The 7500-nt window shown below is 45.2% G+C and overlaps 1 protein-coding gene across 1 annotated transcript in view; it reads left to right on the top strand.

Moving 5' to 3' along the window:
• Window positions 1-7500, top strand: part of LOC110325783 (guanylate cyclase soluble subunit beta-2) — a 64154-nt gene that overhangs the window by 7226 nt on the left and 49428 nt on the right. The gene's annotated exons all lie outside the window — the stretch shown is intronic.

Raw genomic sequence — 7500 nt, 5'->3', positions numbered from 1 at the left:
CACTAGGAGCTGAACAGTCTTGAGTGCACTAGGCAAGCATGCTGCTCCTAGGCCACTGCCTCCCTCCTCACTTGTTCTTAGATCATTCCTGACTCCAGCCAGTAGGGCTTTTTTTTTTGTTTTTTTGTTTTTGTTTTTTTTTAATTCTGTCATTTATTTCTCCAAATAGCCCCTCATTAGATTTCTGTAATCTCCCTGGCTCCACATCTTCCAGCGTTACAGACTTGAGTCTGAAATTCTCAGACATCACCTAGTTCTATACAGAGAAATGAATTAAAAACTATGGAAGATGATTGGCTTCCTCAGTTAATCAAGAACAGTTAAATTAAGATAATTAGGCACAGCTTTGCTTATTAAGTCTCCAAAGATTTTATATAATAGCCAATCCTGGTTAAGATGCAGAACAATGGGAACCTACCCATTGGCACTAACAGTCAGTGCAGCAGCATGAAGCAAAAGCTATGAGGATGAACACATGCTCTGACATTGGCAGCCAGCTTGTGGCATCCAGTCTTATCCTATGTTACACATATGCACATATATGTGGAGGAAGTGACGGTACCACATTTTCTTCTAGCCTAGGCCATGTCTCTGGGAATGATCAGAGGTCAGCTCTATGAACGTGCATTGACTGACCTCTGTCTGTATGTCTAGTGCTGTGAACAACAACTTGGGGTTAATGAATCCAATAAATCACTCCCCCAGATGATGTCACCATCTGCAGAGACCTTACCTTACAGACCTGGAATGCAGAAAGCAGGGTGTCACAGGTCCACGTCCCACGGGACACTGAGATCATTTGTCTTGCCACAAAATGGTCAGGCAGGAGTCACTTAAAAGCTCTACACCCCTCTAGCTCCCTCTGTCTCTGCTTAGTGGTATCAGCCTTGGGAGGAAGATGAGAGAGAGCAAACTCATGAAGGCTGTGAGATCCACACTACAGTAGGATGGGGAACCTCTCTGAGAAGCAATACTTGGTATTCCCAGAAGTCACAGCACGGCAGAGGACCCAGGGCTACAGACACTGGAGGGTCAAAGGTCAGAAATATGATTTACAGTCTGCCTGGCCACAGTGCAGTATCTAACCACGTAGTGAATCAGGTGTTTCACCATAAAAGAACGATCACTGCATGTAGGTGTGTGGAAGGTGTTAGGAGATGTGTAAGTCGGACACCTGAAAGGTGCTCAGCCAGAAGAGAGCACTCAGTGAACCTTAGCTGCTGCCACAGGAGGTGTGGTTTGCTCTTGGCTTATTTTCATGAGATCGGGAGGTGGAGGGACTATGTACGGGAGTGGGTGTCCATGAGCCACGTGCCCCCTTTACCTGAATCTCTGATTCTGCATGGAAGAATAACACGCCTGTCTGCTGGAGTGGAGGAGAAGACTGAGCAGAACAACACATCTTGGGGAATCTTGTTGGAACCCCACCGTGTTCTCCCCTCCTCCAATGCGGTAGGAGGCAGCCACATTACACATTGTTAGGAACTGTTCTGCTGGGTCTGCTCGATGTCTTCAGAGATCTGGCTTCCTAAGATCAGCAGAAGGCAATGGACTGCTCTCCCAGCCTGGTCTCCCTGGTGCTTAGTGTGGACCCCCATAGCCAGCAAGAGGGAAAGATGGATTTTTGGTTCAATGCTCTGTATCGTCTCAATTCTTGTTGAGGATTCAGCTCAGCTCCCATTTTTTAGTCCTGCCTAGGAAAAAGGAAAGAGTTTTGGAAGTTGCTGAAAATAACCAAGGATTTGCTGAAGTCCTCAGAGGCAAGCCCCGTGTTTGGCTCTGCCTCTGGCTGGCAACTGAGATGCCCTGTCTAAGGCGGGCTTTGCAACCTCTCATCCATCAGAAAGCTGTTGTAGTAATAGCAAGGCCACTGACTAGCACTCAGCTTGACTGAGCATCCCTAATCCAAGACAGAAGTGGGTTTTCATGTACAAAGATATGAGAAAGGACTTTTCTTCTTTGGACCCTTGGTGTGACCTCCCTAGAAGGACCATGCCATTTCTGTTCATCTTCTCTCACTCTGTCATTTGGATGGACTCAAATGATACAGAACATTAAAAGAGGATCATGGGATAATTGGTTGACTGGCAACTTGCTTGTATTAAAAGAAAAATGCGGGGCTGGAGAGATGGCTCAGCAGTTAAGACCACCGAGTGCTCTGCCTGAGGTCTTGAGTTCAATTCCCAGCAACCACAACCATCTGTAGTGGAATTCGATGCACTCTTCTAGTGTGTCTGAAGACAGCTGCAGTGTACTCATATAAATAAAAAATAAATCTGAAAGAAAGAAAGAAAGAAAGAAAGAAAGAAAGAAAGAAAGAAGGAAGGAAGGAAGGAAGGAAGGAAGGAAGGAAGGAAGGAAGGAAGGAAGGAAGGAAGGAAGGAAGGAAGGAAGGAAGGAAGGAAGGAAGGAAGAGGAAGAAGGAAAGATGCATAGGGTATGACTGGGATGTACTTTTGGGTGTGTCTGTGAGGGTGTCTCCAGAAAGGATTAATGGAGAGAAACCCCAGCCTGAACGTGATCGGTGCTGTTCCCTGAGCTAGGAAAGAGCCTGTGGATGAAACCTGTCCATCCATCTCCCTCTGTTTCCTGATGGACCCAGTTGTGTGCAAGCTCCCATTCTCGTGCCTTCCCCACTATGGTGGACTGTTGCCTCTCAGACTACATTTGTTGGGCATCTGGTTGCCACAATGAAAAAGAAAGGACACAGTCCTGCAGGGAGAATGAAGAAACACCACCAGGAGCAGAGGACTTAGCAAGACAATAGTCAGGGATTGTGTCACCTGATTTTAGCTCTTTCACTTTAGTCTATCTGCTTAATCTAGTCATGAGGATGTGCTTGTATGGTCAGAACTAACTAGACATTTATGTGATTGCCCTGAGAAAGCCAAGAGTAAGATATATCCAATAAGCTCAGCTATGAAACTAGATTCATTTAGGGAATACTATTAAAAAGAACTCCATAATACAGAAAATTCAGTTTATAAACACAAACTGAAACTAAGCCAAGATTATTTGCTGCGCCAAAGAATCTGCTTTGGGCTATGTTTAAACAACAAATTCCCCAGTGCTTTTAAAGCAGAATTTTTGCTGAAAGGGGGAAAAAAAGCCATCAATTCCCATACAAAATTTAAGAAGAAATGATTAGACAAAGTGAACTATGTCTCCAGACGGTATGACATAGATTTTATTTTACATGAAATAATCAGAAACAGATGTGTGTCCCCTCTGCTCGCCTTGCTGATTTCCCTCTCATAGAGTCTAGATTTATAGGTTTCTAATTCTGAGCCACCCTTTTGTAACCTCCTGGCTTAAACCTCAACAGTAGAGGCGACTAATGGGCTGGGAAGAGTTGGACCTTCGGGATGAGCTGGGCCTCCGTGTTTGACCAGATTAAACTCACTGGCTCTTTGAGCTGGGCCACGTTCTCCACTCTGCAGGTGTGTGTTCACCTCCTAGCATGTGCTGAGCAGAGGTATAGGCACTGGGGAGGATGGTGATGAAGACACAGGGACTGAGCCAGGGAATGGCTTCTAGTGTGAGGAACAGAAGGCAAACAAGCAAATACATGAACTTCCTGGTTGCTCAGAGAGCTGTGTAAACGTAGAACATTTGAAAGAGACCAAGGGGAGATGCTCATTTCTCTGTGGTAGCTGTACGGTCTCTGCATAGAGGTAATGGCAGGAGGAACGGGCAGGAAGGAGTCAACCCTGGATCCTGCAACTGTGCTGCTCCAGGAAGAGGGGGCAGCAAGTGCAAAGGGCCTGGGGTGAGCTGAACTTGGTGGAAAACAACCAGACTGCAGTATCATACTTGTGCCATCTGACAGACGGTAACAGTAGAGAAGCTGTTAGAGACCAGAGCATCCCTGTGTGTGGAAGGCAGGAAGGCACTGACTGGCTTTTCCTTCTAGTAGGCATGGGTTACTGAAGCCCTGGGACTCTTCATACTCACTCGACAAAGAAGAGGATAAATGGTCCTTGTTGTGGGAGATGGCTTGAAGCCAATAGAAAGTCTTTATTAACTGGTCAGTGACTACACTAGGTGTTCAAGATCCAAGTGTGGTCCCAAGCCTTTCTCAGAGTGAGCTTTTAAGTACGAAATCCATGTTCTGGGTTAACACACTTCAGTTAACAAGCACAGTTAGCTATAGCTAGAGACAGAAGTATAGAAGTCAGAAGGGAAGGTTGGTACATTTACAGTCTTTTCCAGAACTATGGACTTTGGATTCGGCTTTGTTTTAGTTTTGGCAAGTGGTGCTGTCTGCATGCTGGGTTTTATAGCTTGAATGGCACTTACATCATGGAGTCAGTTGTGCTAAGGTCTCAGGGCCTACTAAGGTCTGGGGTCCTGTTAAAGCCCTTTCTTCATCCACTTAGGAATACCCAAGGGCCTAGCAGGTGAGGTACTTAACATCTCTTGGGACTTCAGGATTCTGCTTACCAGAACCTGTAAAAAATGATTATTAGTGTTCAGCATATATTAATTTATATTGGGAATTAATATGGCGACAGTTATTCCTTGACCAGTCAGTTCCTCAAATAATCACATAGAGGTGTTTTAATATTTCAAAGCTTAGGCCTTTGCTAGGCATACTCTTGACTAGTTAGTTAACTAGTCAAGTTAACCCGACCATCAAGTCCCATCCAGCCACATGGCTTGCTATGCCTTCCAGGACCATCGTCATGTCAGTCTGTCTCCCATTGTGTGTCCTGGTGAAAGCCTTCCCCTTTTCTCTTCCCAGAGTTCCCTGCTCCCTCCCAGAAAGTCCCGCCTCTCTCTCTCTCTTTACTGCTCAATCACAGGCGTTAAGTTAGCCTTTTATTGACCAATGAACATGGGGAGCAACGTTTGCACAAAAAAACTGATGTATGTGAGAATTTGCTCTTGGGGCAACCAGATCCAGGGGTACAGAATTTAGCATTTGAATACACAGCAGCACCAGATCAACCTCAGAAAGGACCAGCCATCTACTCTGTGAGGTATAGTTTAAAGGTGTCAGTTCATGTTCCCAGGGGACCCCAGAAACTAAGAAGTAGAAGACTGGGCTTTCTACACCCCCATGCACACATGTTCATGCCTCTTCCCCCCTCCCAGAACTTTCCTACATTCTCTTTAAACCAGTGCTTCTCAACCTTCCTAAAGCCGTGACCCTCTAATATAGTGCCTCATGTGGTGGTGACCCCTAACCATAAAATTATGTTCATTGCTACTTTGTAACATGTTTCCTATTGTTATGAATCACAATGTTAAAATCTGTGTTTTCTGATGGTCTTAGGTGACCTCTGTGGAAGGGTTGTTCATTCACCAAGGGATCAAGACCCACAGGTTAAGAACCAATGCTTTAGACTCAAACAGTCACCATCATCCGACTGGCTCTGTCTTCCTGGACCCATGTTTCTGGTGGCTGAGACAGAGCCTTGATGGGTCAGCCTTGGTTAGGAGTCAGGCATGTCCACTAGACAGACTTGGCAGGGTGGGGTCCTAAGAAGAAGTGATAGGCTCAGCCTCAAGATTGGCAGATGGTCCCTACAGTAGAGGCACGTGCACAGAGAATGGTGGGTAGCTGGGGATTCAGGTGTACTAGAGTGGAAGATGGTCAAGTGAACAGTAGGAGGCTAAATGGCTTTGGTGGCCAAGTTCATCAACTTGGGAAAGTGGTGAATCAGACTACAAGACTTCTCTCTCTATCTGAGGCTCTTAGGGAGGGGCTCATGGCTATACCAGGGAGGGCCTCAGAGTTCTCTGAAGTAGGCTCTCTGACAAAGCAGCGCGGCATCTATGTACATGGCTGTCTATTTCTGGGGGAAAGGTGCATAGTACTCATCAGAACCCTCAAGAGCTCCGCGACTTAAGTGCTTCCATAGCCCCTGCCTGTACCCAGATAAACAGGAAGGATTTAAGCACCCCAACATCTAAGACGAGATCCTCTCAAACACAGAGGGTCCCTAACCTGATGCTGACACAAAAATATAGCTCTTAACTGAAAGCAATTAAGGAGTAGCTTATTCCAAAGTCAAATATGAGTTGACCACTGTTCAGGTTACCCTGAAGAGCATAGCCTAGTGTAGGAACCGTATTGTCAGGTTTTTAATAGATAAAAAAACAAAAGAAAGTCATAACTCCAGGAACTTTTCAAATACATTGGTAGAAACATCAGGTAGGCAGGCTAGAGCAAAGTAGAGACATTTTTGGTTTTCTTACAAAGATGCTGTGTTCTTCAGGGAAATGCATGCAACAATTTCACCTTTCTGTGAAATGGGCCTTATGTTACGTAGCACTGCCAAACTTTAGGCTAAGCAAGTGCTCTCAGTACATTTAAGCTAGGCTTGGCTAATCTGTGATAATCAGTTAGCTGGGTATATCAAATGTACTTGGGATTTAATGATATCTTTCCATTTACAGTGTGTTTACTGAGATTTTGACCCCTATCAAAAGTCAAGAAATATCTCGTCTTATTGGGCTTTAATAGTTAACCTGACAAAGCCTCGAGTCATCTGAGAAAAGAGCCATAATTAAGGTACTGCCCAGGTCAGGCTGGCGTGCAGGTCTGTCATTGGGGATGTTCTCTCTCTCTCTCTCTCTCTCATTTTTCGAAACAGGGTTTCTCTGTGTAGCCCTGGCGGTCCTGAAACTCACTCTGTAGACCAGGCTGGCCTCGAACTCAGAAATCCACCTGCCTCTGCCTCCCGGGTGCTGGGATTAAAGGCATGTGGGATTCTCTTGATTGTTAACTGACTTAAGAGGTCCAGCTCACTGCAGGCAGCACCACTCCCTACACAGGCTATATGAAAAAAATAGCTTAGCCTAAGCCTGTGACTGAGCCAGTGGAGCATTCTTTCATGGTTCCTACCTCCATCTTTCTGCCTGAACTCCTGCCCTGCCTCAGTGATGAACTATGACCTGGAAACTGAGCCCTTTCTTCCCCTAAGTTGCTTTTAGTCATGATATTTGTTACAGGATTAGGATGAAACCAATGTGCACGCGAGCACACACACACACACACACACACACACAATGATTTGAGCCATCAACAGCAAAATGACTCCCATTCCTCCCCTTTCTGGTGAGTTCTCACTCTTTCCTTTTTGACTGAAAGTCCCTTCTCCATGTTCTAGTTTTCTACTAATCTAGTCTAGTGAGAGAGTAGCTGCACAGAGCTTCGGTTCTCTCTTGCCTTGTTCTGGGGGTGGGGGAGGGTTTCCTTCCTTCTTTCTGGCTAGGGATGTATTTGCACCTCACCCAGCCTCAAACCACAGGCTAATGGAAGGGCTTTGCTATCAATGTGGCCAGAGCATTGTGGGTGAGGAACTGAGCTTCCAAACCATTGTATCAAAACATCCGAGTGTGTGGGAAAATTTAAGAGCATAGCTCATTTTATAGTACTGTATGTAAAGTAGAATATATATATATATATATATATATATATATATATATATATATATATCTCAAAGGTAAGACGAGTGATAGCTTTGTCTGGTAAAGCTATGTTAGGGGTGA

Source organism: Mus pahari, chromosome 8 (genome assembly GCF_900095145.1).
Source record: "Mus pahari chromosome 8, PAHARI_EIJ_v1.1, whole genome shotgun sequence".
In the NCBI taxonomy this organism is placed as follows: domain Eukaryota; kingdom Metazoa; phylum Chordata; class Mammalia; order Rodentia; family Muridae; genus Mus; species Mus pahari.
This window is presented reverse-complemented; position numbering and strand designations above follow the sequence as displayed.